Raw genomic sequence first — 14,961 nt, 5'->3', positions numbered from 1 at the left:
ATATTGCAGCACAGGAATTTACAGCCTGCTTCAGCGCAGAATTTTTTAGTTTTCTGGCAGGACCCAGTCCCCGCAATACAAATCGGTTCCAGCGATAACAAGCTCCAAGCGCTACCACTTAGACACAATCGCTTCCCACAGAGATCTTCAAAATATCTCCGGGTATTTATATCCATGCTGAGGGACGGATAGCTAGAATACTTTCCCGGAGAGATTATGCTTTTTGGCTGGCTGGGATTCAGAACCGAAGACCTGGGTACCGAGAGAAAAAGCGGGGCTGAGCTGGGACCTGGCGAGCGGTGCTCCCGGCCACCCCTCGGCAAAAAAGTTCGTCCTTAAAAGCGACCCGAATTGTAAATCCAGGTGTAAATCCAGGCTGGCGTTGTTGAGACATTCCTACTTTATCTGACAAATTTTCTTCCCTGGGGGAGCTCTTCTAGCGATGGGCTCCGGTGCTGGGATTGTCCCCAAACCAAACAGGACCCTCTGGAAGGGATGCCCCCCCTCTACCAGCTCCTTGTCAGAGCAGACAAAATGGGGAACCAGTTGCAGGTTTCCTAGCCCAAAATTGCGGCGACTTAGTGGTAAAATGGGGACAGCGGTGCCGGAGAAACGTTACGATCCGCTCAGCTATTGGGGTCGTGAACCGCCTCCAGCTCCCGATATTATGAGAGAAAAGTCCGGCCGGGCCGGGAACTCCCCACCAAATGGGGAGGACAAGGGGCTTCCCAGGGGCTCAGCCTTGTTTCCAAGCTTATTGAATTATTTTCGTTGCTTTCACCCCAACTTTAAACCCAAACCAAGTCTAAATCACACCGGTGAGCCGGTGCTGGCGGAGGGGGGACATTTTTAGAGTCAGGCGAGTGAGCACCATCAGTCCCTCGTTTCGGGGTATCACACAAAATCCGTCTGCACGAAGAACTGAGAGAAGTTACAACGGAATAGCACAAATCAAGGAAGAAAGAATTATTTTCTTGCGCGGGTACTGAAAGCCGCGGGGACGGTTTATTGTCAGGCTAAGTCACAGTGAAGCTGGCGGCCTCGTCTATGCTGAAATACTGAGAGATGCAGAAAACAAACCCGACGGGTTTTGAGAGGTATCGACCTCCCTGTGCTGCCCTTCGGTGCGCACTGCCTGGGGCAGCAGCGCCTGGTCCCCTGCGCTGGGAGTGCGGGTTCCTAAGTGGAAAACTCGGGGAAAATTGGGGGGCTCGAATCGGTCCGCGGTGCTACGGGTCCGGGTGCACTCCTGGGGGGAGAAAGGTCTCTGTGCATCATGATCCTTCCTGGGACCACCGAGGCAGGAAGCACCAAAATCCGGGCGCTCTCCAGGGTAAATATCCTTGGAGTCTCCAGCATCGGGGTCCCCCGACAGCCACCACCCGTTGTCACCTGTCGAGCAGGAAGAGGGGTTGTGGAAGCAGAACCATCCACGCAGGATGTGGCTGTCGCCCGTGGGGAGGGATGCGACAAAAATAGCGGCTGCCAGCGGAGAATGCTGAGGGTAGAGCGGGGACAGCCTGGCACCATCTCCGGGTGGGGACAGCGACCTGCCGGGAGGTACCGACCTCCGCAGGTATCTGGAAAGCCCCCGGTGTGCAAGAGAGTCCCTGGTGCAGCAGAGGGGCTTTGTCCCTCTGGTCTCTGCCCACGGAGATGCCACATTGTCTTGGGACCAACCAAGCACCACACCCCCGCCTTTTTACAAAAGCGACTTTTGCTGGAGGGAGCCCCGGAGCATCCCTGTGGTGGGATAAACACCCGTGGGCCGTTTCTCCAGGTTCTTTGCTGCAGGGAGAGGGACTGGGCTGCAGAGCGGCCTGGCAGACCCCAGGCAAAGGGACATCGCATGGAAGGAGGGGGATGGGGGGCTGCACTGGCCAAGGCCAAGGCCCAGGTCGGAGGGACTGCAGACGCCTTTGGCTGCCCGTCCCGGGGACACCCCCTGTCCGGATCCAGGTCACCCCGCACAGCCAGGGCAACCTCCTGATTTTTTAGACCTTGTTTCTGTAATAAATCCCCATTTAAACTCCCTTCCCCACCTTCCCCGACTCAAAGGTGGAGTTTTGGGACTCATGTTCACAAACAACGTGAAAAATCCCCGCTGTAAATAACTGCGATTCCCCTCTCCCCGCTTCCCTCTTTGCAGAGAACCGGGGAGGGCTTTCCTTGGAAGCTCTCCCGGCAAAACTGTTTTCTAGCATCATTATTATTACTTTTAAATGACTAAATTCCCAACTAATGATGTATCATTTAATTGGTGGGCTCTGACAGCCCTGCGGTGCACCAGCGGGCTCTGGAGCCACACTACGGGGTGCTGCAGGTTCGAACCCCACCTTGCTTCTCAGTAACCAGCGCAGAGACTTAAGAGACACCAAAAACAAATCTATTATTCATCTTTCCTGTCTTCTTAGTAAAACGGAAAAGCGCATCGTAAAATGAGCCGTTTTGCACCGCGGGTCCCTAGCTAAATATTATAAGCGTTTTTTTTTTTTTTTTTTTCTTTTTTTTTGGGGGGGGCGGGGGCGGGGGGGCGGGCGGGGGGGCTTTAAAAATGTGTTGCAGGGAATAACATTCTCTGTTGGCATTCCCGGGAAAGATGCTCAGTGGATACTTGAAGTGCTCAGCCCCAGGTGCAAAGGCTTTCCACAGCACTGGCTATTATGCCCCGAAATTAACCGATTTCTGCAGCAAAGCTCTTTGTAAGAATCAAGCAGATAACGGGAGCGGGTCCATCCATTCACCCGCATTTGGGTTTCTTGGGGAACGGGATGCGTGTGTGTGAAAGTCGAGGAGGAAAGGGGAAAAACCTGTAAAAAAAGCCACTCAAACTGGCGCAAAACTCACTACACATTCGAATGACGAGCCCAGAAATGGTTTTGCTTTTCCTGTTCTCAGAATCTCTCGCTGAAGTAAAAAACCGCACCAGCACGGTTTGCAGAGCACCCTCAGCTCCGCGCTCTTAATCTCCCTTAAATCCCACTTTTACAAACATACAAAATAATTTTGAATCTAACCCTTTGCAATCGGTGTATGAGGGAATTTCTGCCTGGTCGCCAAGGCACTGGAAAAAAATATCCCTCTCTTGGGCAGATTTTGCGGGCTACCTGCGGGCAAAGATGCTGCCCGAGGGCTTAGGTTGCAGCATAATTATTTTTTTTACGGGATTATTCGTTTCTCCTTTGCGAACGATCGAATTTGAATGCTGCATTGAAATCACTACGGGCTCAAGGAGTTTTCTCCCCCCGCAGCGTTTTTTCCCCCACCGAAGGGGACGGGACCGGGGGAGTAGAGAGACACTGTACTGGAGGAGAGAGAAGGAAACAGAGGGAGGAAAAAGAAAGACAGCAGACAGAACGACATACAGAACTATGTGCATACCTGCGTAAAGAAAGAAGAAAAGAAGGGAGAGAGAAAGAACGGGAACTAGAAAGACAGTATGAAAAAGAAACAAAGAGAAAGGAGAAAGCAAAAGAGAAATTGAGACTGGGAAATTAAGAAGAGAGTGAGAAAGGGTGAAAGAAACAGAGAAACAGGAAAATAGCGAAGAAAAAAGAGGGAAACAAAAAAATAAGAAAGACAAAGAGAAAAGTAGAAAAAGAAAAAAAAAGAGAGAGAAAGAGGAAAAGCAGGGGAAAAAAGAAAAGGAAAAAAGGGGAGAGAAAAAGACAAACAAATAAGGGAGAAAGAAGGAGACAGGAGAAGGAGACAGCAAAAGAGAAAGAAAGGTTAAGAGAAAGACAGAGAGAAAGAGAGAGAAAGGGGAAAAGGGAGAACGAGAAAAAAAGAAAAGGAAAAAAGGAAAGAAGGAAAGAAAAAAGGAAGAAGGGAAAAGAAAAGGAAAGCAGTAAAGAAAGAAATGGAAGGGAGAAAGAGAGAAAGGTAGAGAGAAAACAAGAAAAAGAAATAAAAGAAAAAGTTGATAAGAGAAATATTAAACCAGTAAAACAAAAGAAAGAAAAGACAAAGGCAGAAAAGGGGAGAATGAGAAAGCATGAAAGAAAACAAAAACAAAAAGACAAAACCAAATTTAAACAAACCAAAACAACCAACCAACCAACCAAAAAACAAGCAAGAAAGCAAGTACGAAAAGGGAAAATAATTTCCTGCAAAACCCATAACAAGACATAGAAAATATAATTTTTTCCCTGGAACACGGGCTGCGGCCACCGCGGTACCTGCCGCCCGCTCCGTGAACCGCGGCCCTGGACCCGCCAAACGTGGGGAGGAAAAACAAACTCCCCGGGTTTAGGTTTGGGTAGGAGGGATTTGGGTAGAGGTTTTATTGTTTCCCTAATCTTTTCCCGGAGAGGGGAATTAGCGGTGGGTACCTTGCAACCCCCCGGGGCAGGGACACGAACGAGAACTCGGGTTTAACATCGATTTTTCTTGTGGGTTTTCCACGCAGCTCCTCCCCCGCGGTTCCCCGGGATGCGCGGCCGCTCCGCGCCCGTTAAACCCGGCTTAACCCCCGCGTTGCGACGGGCTCCGCATTTGCTTCACTGGCTTAGTAGGTGGCCGTGTGTATTTTTGTTGAAGTAGTGTTTATGTTAATGAAAAAGGCTGAGATTACAAACAGACCACTGAATGCCCGGGATATTGCTGCCGGATTGGTCTAAGCTGTGTACTTCAAACCTAATCAATTTTTGGGAGCGAAAAAAAGCTTTCTTTCTTTTTTTTTTTTTTTAAATAATTATTTTTAGCAGAAAGGCACTTGGGATTTTTGGGGACCACGGTGCTGCTCTGTCCCCCCGGTGTCGGGGTTGCATTTCCCGGTGTTGCGGGCAGGGATGGAAGAGCGTTGCAGGGAAAAGCATCTTCAATAATTACCCATAAAAATCAACGAAAACGAGCCCCGGGCTCCTGGAGGCGGGCAGGGGAAGGAGGGGTTCAACTCGACCTCCCCGAGTCCCCCCGGACCCCACAGAGGGGTTTCCGTGTCCCGGTGGTAAACGGCTGCGTGTCCCCCAAAACCTCAGCTGCATGGGGGAACCGCAGGCGCGGTGGGGATACGATGTGTTCAGGGGGGGGTTGCCGGGTGGAATTAGGCGAAACCTGAAATCTGCTCAAAAAAGCCCGGTAATTTACCCATTTAAGATGGTACCAAAAACAACAAAAAAATTGCGGTCCTTATATATGCTAACTAAACAGGAATTAATCAATCGATTTACACAAAAATAAAAATAACGAAGTTTTTTTGGAGGGGAGCAGCAATAGTCACCCTGTTACTTTGATTGCAGTGTCTGACTTTGGGGTCGGTCTCATTCTGGTTTTCTTAACTAAAATCCGTCTCTACAAAATCATTCCTGCCTGCCCCCCTCCCAACTCCTTCTATCCCCGTGTTCATTTGCATGCTTGAACTATTGATTGGTGATAGTTTAAAAAATTAGATTTTTATAGACTTTTCCCCCACTTAATAGTTTTCCAGCATGGAGGGATCCACTTTGGGTCCCAGCAAGTGGATTTCTCCCCCCACCAGGAGCTCTGTGAACAAACGTGCGCACAGCGTTTGGCATCTTGCTCCTTTTCAACACTTTCCTTTTGTGGGCAAAAGCTCTCAACAGAGCAGCCTCTCCGGCAGAACCAGGCAGACCTGGAGGATTTGTACGTTCAGATTGTTTTACTACTGTTATGATTCCTCAGTGAGTAAAGCTCAAAGAAAATCGGAGTGTGAATAAGTCGCCGTTTGAAGGGGATGTGAACAAAATTTGGGGTGAGCGGAACTTCAGCAGGGAAGGGATTCAAGAAACCAAGGGGAAAAAAAGGGAAAATTAGGAAATCCTACCTAAAGTTTTCCCTATCCAAAGTTTCCCACAGTGCCACGGCTGTGCTGCACTAGAGCTGCAGGGGGAATTTCCCCCAGGTTTGTGGGGGCTAAGGAGTGCTCTGAAAATAACTTTTTCTCTCTTAAAATATCATTAGGTGGTCAAACCATCTCCCTGTGGAAAGGGGAGATTTCCAGCATGGGGCTTAGCATAACCACAAAGGAGTTCCTTTGTTCTCTTCTTGCACCTGGAATTAGCCTTCATTCCATTATGTTATTATTTCTTTTTTTCATCTTACTTCTTTTTTTTTTTTTCTTTGGGGGGTGGGGGGGAAGGGGCAAAACATCGTCTTTTTTGCAGTGACATTAAGTGACTTACTAGGTCAGGCAAAAAAACCCCTCAAAGCCAGTAGAGCAGATACCTTTGGAGTAAATGTCACCAAATTAAGCCTGTGCTGTTGGAGTCAGGTAGGCCCTGAAGAGGTGCTGGGAGTAGGGGGTGGCCAGGTGGGGGGGTCCAGTGGTCTCCCAAAATACACAATCCCTGGCTGGTACCTGCCCTGGAGCAGGGACAGTCCTTGTGCTGGTCACAGTGGGCAACCCCTGCATGGGGACCAGCTAAAGGATGGGCACAAAGGGCTGTCCCCTACCCCAACACACACGCATGCACACACATGTACACACACACGCAGACATCCCCCCACTCCTTAAACCCCCACACCCGACTGTGCTGCTCTCTAGAAGCACTAATGATGCCGCAGACCGGCTATGCGGTGTGAGGCAAAAGCAGATGAAAGTGATGTCACATTAATGTCAGCTCACAACTCGAGCCCACACAGCCTTGATTGCTCTTATTAATCTTGCCAATTTGTCTGTCAGCACTTGGCTAATCCCTAAATAGCCTCCCAACAGGTGCTTTATGCTTCCGCCACATCCCTGCTCTCTGGCACCCCGCGGGAGCCCCGCTCGCCCTCCCTGGTGACACCGGCTTTCTCCTGTCCATCTGGGACCGTCTCTTTTCCCCTGGGAGGGCTGGAGGGGAGAAAGGCGACTTTGCAGATGTTGTTTAGTCTGTTCAAAGAGGGGCCGGAGTTTTGGGCTTCCCAAAACGAAGCAATGACCGAGGGAGGAGAGGAGATGCTGGAGAAAGCAGGGTGGGTGGTAGAGGGGGATTACCTGGTGGTAACAGGGGGGTGAGCCCCGTATCACAGTCAAAAAATGTACTTACAGCACATATTTTCTATCACATGACATCAAGCCGCCTTGCTTTCACTTGTAGTGGGTTTGGTGGGTTTATTGAGAGAGAGACAGAAGATTAAAACAAAAGGTCTGAACTGAAGGTGCAGTGGACAAGCCACAGTGCACCCTGAGCAGTTGTATCCTGCAGTTAAGCTGAGGGTTGATTATTTGCATTACTACAGTATCAGAAAATCTGCTGGCTTATTATAGCATATATTTAGCCATAAAGTACCCACCATGTGTTGAGTAGAAGACTAGAATTATTGTGTCACAAGGCTTAATCTTCCTAACATCGTTATTTAGCACAGTAGTCCTAATCACAAAACATAGATTTTGTGTTTAAGACTATTAATTGCTAAACCCAATTAACTGCTAAACCCTATTACTGCTAAAGCAGAGTCCAGGCTGCTTTCCTCTCTCTGCATTAAGAGAAAAACACCCCATGTTTTATTTCTATTTGGCAACTGTGCTGCATTAAATGGTTTGCACACAGATTACAAGCTCTGTGCATTGCAATGATCTCCTCCCGTGATTCATCTGGGAGATGCTCTGGTTTGAAGGAAAAGCTGCCAAACCTGCTTTTGGTGGAGTAGGCTCCTATTTTATATCCGAAGTTGGCTCGGGTTATTTCCAACCCTGCGCTCAGCACAGCAGGAAGGAAGAGCTTTCAGGACCCTCTTCAACCATTTCTCTGAGAGCCTGGTCCAAAGCGGTCCAAGTCACCGAGGGAAGTATCTCCACTAATTGAGCTCCGGGCTGTTCATCATTAACCCTTGGGTGCTTCAGAGAAGGTCCTAAAAGCTCTCTAAAAATACCGACCACAACTGCAAGCTGCTTCACTCCATCCTGACCTGGATTTATTATCAGGAGATAGATTTTTTTTTTCTTTCTCCCCAAGCCATTTATTTCATCCAATAAGACTATCCATCACAACGCGCTGGAACCGACCTACGATCCAGGGATATTCTTAGATATGCAGCATGTCAGGAAACGGCTAGCAGCCCTGCGTGATGCAAATATTTGGACGACCGAGAGGTAGGAAGGATTGTCCAAATGTTTACTAAAGGCTGTTGATAGCCTAAGGATTTATAACTGGTGTATAATGTCTGCCCCCACACAGCTCCTCTAGCAGGTGCATCCAGTTTCAACATGACACATGGTATGTGTGTGCTCTGGGAAAGGGAACGCAGGAGAAAGCCTATTTCACAGGTCTTGGGCTCCCTTTTCCCAGCTTTGTTAAGCTGTTTCCTGGTTTGGAGCCCAGGGAGCAGCAAGACAGGAGCCCAGGATCCACTCCAATGATGTGCACCCTTGATAGCAATTCAAACCATTCCTAGCACTTAGAAAGAAAACACAAACATCGAGCATGTTTAGTTGGAATTTCCTAAGTGAAACCAATGCTCTGAATTATTTAGACCCATCAAAATACTTCGTGTCACACTGCTTTGGTGCTGTGGTAGAGGAAATTCATTACATTGTTCTAGCTATTGTTCTTGGCATTTTGCTTCCTAATTTCCACCACCCGGATTTGATCTCTTCTGTCTCACAGTAAGCCTTAATTGTTACTACAGTCATGTCAGAAGTGTTAACGATTGGTTTTAACCATTTCTGGTGTTCAAATAGCTGCAGCTTTACAGCGTTGGTGCAGACTCCGCTGGAAATGCCTCACATCTATTGCCAAGTAGCATCTTCCTCTGTCCTTCCAACCAAAAGATGGGTGTATATCCAATATAGACCAAGCTGACTGACTAGAGCTGCAAATATAGTCAAGGGAAGATTTAGTACCTTGCCCAAAGCCAGTTTGGATGCCTTGGTACCCCATGCTGTAACCTGCTGTTCCAATGTCACAGCCTCAGCAGGCATCTGCATGATCCAGAGAGACCTCAGAGAGCTCCAGCCCAGCCTCCTGCTCAAAGCAGGTCCATGGGGTCAGCCATGGCTTTGTTTGGCTGAACCTTGAAAACCTCCAAGGGCAGAGCCCAAGAACTGTGAATATTGATAATCTAGGCAGCAGAAGAGCTGCCAGTGCACCTGTGTCCATCCAACCAGGTTGTCAAGCTCTGCTACCAAAGCAGCAGCCATTTTGGCTGGAAGCATCCCTACTACCATGTGCTTGAGAAACAGTATCCTACGGGACAGGAGAAATCACTATAGAGTTGACTCACCCAAGTCTGGTAATCACCTTCCCCTCTACTATTTTGCAAGTTTTGACTATGCTGGGAACATGAATGCGTGCATTTAACGTGCCGCAGACACACAGAAAATGTGCTTTTCTTAGTAACTAACAGCAATTGTATCTGCTGCAGAGAAGCCTTTAATTCGTTACAGCCCCAGACTAGTAGAGTTTACCGACTGCTCAGATGGGGAATACAATGGGCCTATTGTTTCGTCAAGGGAAGATTTCTCAGTTACATGCTGTTGTGTAAACTGTATGTTTTCTATTTGTTACCTGATTCATTTCCATGAGCTTCCTTAGATAGGGTTAAGAACATCTGCTGTCCCACGCTGAAGCAATGAAAGAAACTGTCGCAGGCTGTGGACCAGATTATTAGTACTACCTCTCTAAGTTTGTTTAAAAAAACATGAGAACTGAGTGTTCTTCTAGGGAGAAGAAGTTGCGTAATAGAATATATGGGAAAAAAAGAAATAAGTGCTCAAATTCCAAAGTCATCTGTTGTACTCGATGAAGTTTTTTTATATATTAGAGGAATTCAGTCCTGGTTTTGATGTCACATTCTCAGTGTGACCTTAGATGTGGAGTCATAACTCAGACTAATCTGGACATCTCTCTGCTTGAACGTATTTCTCAACAATCACCCACCAGTGCTGGAAATGCCTTTCCTAGGCAAGGATCTTGAGCCATCATCTGAGTCCAACCCAGAAGGATGAAGGGAACAACCAGTCACATCTGGTAAAGTGGTTGGTTGGTAGCTCCAAGTTCTCACTGAGGATGGCAACATCTGAACCAGGTGTCCCAGGGGCCAGCATTGCACTGCCATAGTGACTGTTTCTGCAGATGCATGTGCATTGTTGAAGTCCTGACCCTTCCCAAGCCCTGAAGTTTAAACATCTCACACAAGCTCTTCTCACTCGAAAGCGCTGCTGCCCTTTGTCTCGCCTTTGTTACTGAAGTCCAACCAGGAGAACGTTTCAAAACCAGTAGGATTTGGCCCAGAGTTAACCAAGGCAGAAATAAATGAGCTCAGTCCCTGGTATATTGCAGAGCGTTTGGGCTTGTAGGCTGTGAGTGATGGCTTGTGGTCCAGACCAACATGGCGTTTTTAGCTGTATATAATTACATGTTTTTCTAAAGAAAACCATTATCGGCAGATTTAAAGGTTTTCATTCTACAGGATTTTTCCTGCCTCATCTGCCAGGGAACATGCAGGACTCACTCAAACTTCGCTTTGCTGGAGTAAATCACGGTGTGGGGCTGCCTTATCTCAACCACAGCAAGAGGAATGTTGCACTGTCCAGCCCTTGGGCCACCCACCCCTGATCCCAGGCATCAGCATCTGCTCCAGGCTCAAGCTTTGACCCTGCAAAGACATATTTTTGCAAGGTCAGGAGGTTGGATGGTAAAAGGGGAGTGGGGAATAACAGTGAGACAGTTGGGGCTGGTTCTGCCGGGAGATTTCAGGGGGATGTTTACACTGGCCATTAAGTGCAGACTTGAGCCTGTTCTCTCCAGATTTGCCACCCATCTGTGTTGTGAGCACGTAATCATGCATCAGGCACAGACATGGATTTAAAGTCTTCTGGATGAGCGTGGTCCATGCATGTCCTGCACCTTTGGTCATGCAGTTTGGGCCAAGAGGACCAAGGCAGGACTGGGTAGGGCAGCTAGTCTTGCTAGGCATCATCTTATTCTTGGTTCCTTCACAGGGCAACAAGGACGCTTCTAGCGTGAGTTGCAACTGAGATACTGTGGTATAACCAAAGGGAAGTATAAATCAGAAAAAAGCCATCCAGCAGTGGGACACATAGGAGAAGGGGAGAAACAGCTCTGTCAGATGCAAGTGGATGGGTGTCCACCTCAACTGGATGGGGATACAGCTCTGTGTGTTCCTTTCATCCATCACAGAGCATATGTGTTTGTGTCATGTTGTGAGGATTCACCACCTGCTCGCTTGTCAGAGGAAGGGGTGACAGAAAATACCATTGCACTGAATAGCTTAGGGTCCATTTTGTACACATTGACAAATCATTCCCCCTCATGTGGAAATGGTGTTCTTTGGAATCAGGTCAGAAAATTATTTCATGTGACATTTTCCTGTGAAATTTCTATTTGCATTTGTCTGGAAGGGCCAACTAATTGTCTTCATCCAAGAAATAACAGTGAAAGAGGTCTCTGAACATGTTCTGACTGCCCATCAGGAACAGGGAGAGACTGTTTCTATGTCCATCACATCACTTTCCCAGAAGATATTTCGATACAGACAGAAAGAGAGGGGAAATAAGAGAGCGCTCCAAGCCAAATTCTTATATTCTTAAACTGCTAAACTGAAAATGGGTTATTTATTTATTTACTTACTTATTTTTCCACAACCGCTTGTGTATAAATCCTGAACAAAGGAGAAAAGATAATTTTCTTTTCTCTAAGGTCTGATCTCAAGAGAGGAGATGAAGATAAATCCATTGCTCAGAGAAATAAGGATCCACTGTCCAGTATAGAGGGTTGCATGGTGAATTCTTCCCTAACTACTCATTAAAATAAGCTACCTCAACTCCTACAGAGACTTCTGAGTGGCTCATTTTCAGAAACGAAATACTAAGCCTGAAGTCTTGGGAGTCATCCCTGCCCATCAGCCCCCCATGATCCTGCCCCATTTTCCGCTGAACATCCTCGGGGTAGAGCCACCCACCGCATCATCCCTGAATTCAATTCCTGTTCCAGGCCTCGCTTTCCTTCATGGCAGAGCATGGGATTCTCCATCCCTCTCTCCCTCCCTCCCTTCCTCCCTCCCTCTCTCACTGTGCAGCTGCTCGGCTCTGTGAGTGAAAGGTTCCCAGATGTGCTCGGAAGGGAACGGGCAGAGTCCTGAATTCCACTCTGTGCCGGGTGGACTCTTTGTATATTTTGTTTTAAGGAGGAAATACGTAGAGAGTCCTCGGAGAAAGGCTGGGGACCAGGCACGTCCCTGTGAGCACACAGGGCTAGGAGGTCCTGCAACTCATCTGCCCTTGGCTTGCCTTAGCCTGCAAGATGGATTGGCAGCTGATGGGCAGCTCTCGGCATCATCGGCAGCTGAAGTCCATCTGCAGCACATAACAGGTCCCTAAACCCTTTCCTGGAGATGGCTCAAGGCAACCAGACCTTTTGAGAAAATGGAGCTTTACTCAAAAGCCAGTGAAGGTTGCAACATCTAAACACCCACGTTTGGTATTTTGGGTATTTTTGGCTCATAAATGATGTGCCATACCAGATCAATAAATACTCACACATTCGTGTTTTACAGAGCTGGTTTTGTTGCATTTTAGTTGTGGTACTTGGTAGCTACTTGATTATTGCGTGAGACAATACATTTATGAAGTGTTGGCCTTCATTTAGTTAATCGCTTCACTGATGTGTAATACAAAAATGGTATGAAACTAATTGTTTCCATGGAAACAGGAACCCAGCAAGTGATTTCATATCACAGCTTGGCAAAAGAAAAAGAAGAAACTTCTGTAATTGTTCCCATTAACCAAGCGCAAAGGATTCATGCTCAATCTCTACTGCACTCTGCTTCACTTCTGCTGTGAATTATGGGACAAAAAGTCAGCACAGAACCACATAAAAAAGCACTGAAACAAGCTGTGCTTTATTGAGTATTTGTAGTTCAGCCACCAAATCCATTTTCTTTCTGCTTTACAGGTTTCTGGCCAGCAACACCAGTGACTGTCATGGCCAACCCATTAATTTGGAGATGTCGCGCACAGGGGCTTTAACCATGCACGAGCCATGTGCGTGCAGGAGAAGGGAGAACAACCCTGACCATGCTGCAGGATGGAGCTGTGGGTTGGAAACAGGACAACCCTCAGCTAAAGGGTGAGTGCACATCAAGCATAGGCAAAGCTGACTTTTGGAGCAAGCAATTGGAACAGCTGTCCACCAGCCCCAGGCTGGGCTACGATGCAAATTAGACTGTGTGTGCACAAAACAACCCAAGCCTCATCTTTACTGAGGTTTTCCCTCTTCTTCTGTAGGGTGTACTCGTGGTTGGGTCACCTCAAGGGCTTTGTTGCTTTAGAAAACCCCCAGTATCACTGTACTACAGGGACTCATATTCTCCAGTTCTCCAAATTTCCCATCAGCCTGAGATTTCCCCACCTCAGGCAGCCCAGTGAGGAGCAGCAGATCCTTGCAAGGTGCTTTATGGTCATGGACCACCTCATGCAAGATCAGCCTGGCCAGTTTTAGTGAGACCAATGGCTCTAAATGCTCTAAATGCTGTGGGGTGGCCTGCCTGTGCACCTGTGTGGAGGTGTGAGCCTTCCAATCACTCTCCCACCCCAGGGTGGAGGCACCTCCACCATCCCCCCATTTTTCTGGAGGTTCTGCCCCTAATCCCAGCCCCATCACCCACAACAACATGATGGAACTGGCAACACAAAACTCATCCTGTGGCTACCAGGCCAATGGCCACCCAACCCCACCAGCTTCTCTGGAGGGACCAGGAGACACGGACCTGCAGGTTTCTCACTAGGCTAATTACTGCTAATTGTGCCACTTTGCTATCTCGCCAGCCTTGCCCCAAGTGGGGTTGATAGGGTATCAGTCAGATAAGGAGCACTCAACACAGGTAACTGGGAAATGTTGTCAGACCTGCGGTGGGATGAGCTGCCTTCTGGAGGGGTTATTTGTCCTGCTGAAAGTCCCAGCCACCGAAGTCCTGAGGGACACTGTGGTCCTAAGGACACATGGAGGGCAGCTGTGACCAGCATGCTCCTCAAAGCTTCTTAGGAGGTGCTGTAAAGGATTTTGGTGACTCAGTATTTGCAAACACAAGAAAAGCAAGCTGGCATTCATTTTATAGTAATTCTTTTAAATTTACTTAACATGCAGTTTATTCTTTTTGAGTGGTTTTTGCTGTTGTTAATTTAACACTGTGGAAACGAAGGTTTCATCTTTTCTCACTTTTTTTTCCCCTCACAGAGAAATAAATTCTGTTATTTTAACAAACATTGTATCACTCAGATCTTTTGTTATTTTTCACCATCTCTGCTGACCTATATAGAGTAATTGAATTCCTACACTGGCCTGAGCACTAGGTAGGAATTATTAACACCTGCTTACCAAAGTGGAAATTTGGACAAGGTGTCATTGTTCAGCAACATTTTTTGAAAATTACTTGCAATAGAATACTTGAAAATTTTGCAGCCAACTCCGAGAAAAGTCTTGTGTGTAAATGTAGCTTCTGGCTGTGTGTATAACCACACATCACACCTGGCAGGTAAAACACACTGGAATGCAATTCCTGGCTGCATCAGTTCCTACATGTTGTCTGGTACTTGGGTATCTTGGTGTTTGTTGTATAACTAAGAGAGCATCACTACTTCATGAGTCAACAGAGCTTGCTCACAGCTGTCAAAATCAAGAGGGGGCAACTCATGCACCTGAGAAACCTGCTGGGTCCTCCCAAGATTTGTCATGTCAAGTATCTCCACACATAAGAGCAACATAGAAGAGAAGGACAGACAGACAGACAGACCGACCAACCACTTTCTTCTGTGAAGTACCTCAATCATCTGCCTTCCCTTTTACTCCACAAGCCCAGTTTGCTTTCAGTTAGGTTTAACTTACCGAAGTTTCTCAGCTTCTCACAGTAAAGCTCATAACAAAGTCTGTGGCCAGCTCTTTCTCTGATAATTCCTTTCCCCCTATTTGTTTATCTCAAGTACTGAGCTTTGTTCCAGGCCCAAAACCAAAAGCCTTTCTACCCTGTTCTCTTCTTGACTTGTTGCAGATGTAACAA

The 14,961-nt window shown here is 47.4% G+C and overlaps 1 long non-coding RNA gene across 2 annotated transcripts in view; it reads left to right on the top strand.

The window, feature by feature from the left end:
* The window catches only part of LOC136107336 (uncharacterized), a 34,757-nt gene that overhangs the window by 3,280 nt on the left and 16,516 nt on the right, over window positions 1-14,961 (top strand). For both annotated transcript variants that reach the window (XR_010652269.2, XR_011741200.1), the window contains exon 2: window positions 12,861-13,034. This is a non-coding gene — a long non-coding RNA (uncharacterized lncRNA). The remainder of the gene's footprint in view (window positions 1-12,860; window positions 13,035-14,961) is intronic.

The sequence above is a fragment of the Patagioenas fasciata genome, chromosome 13, assembly GCF_037038585.1.
Source record: "Patagioenas fasciata isolate bPatFas1 chromosome 13, bPatFas1.hap1, whole genome shotgun sequence".
NCBI lineage: Eukaryota > Metazoa > Chordata > Aves > Columbiformes > Columbidae > Patagioenas > Patagioenas fasciata.
This window is presented reverse-complemented; position numbering and strand designations above follow the sequence as displayed.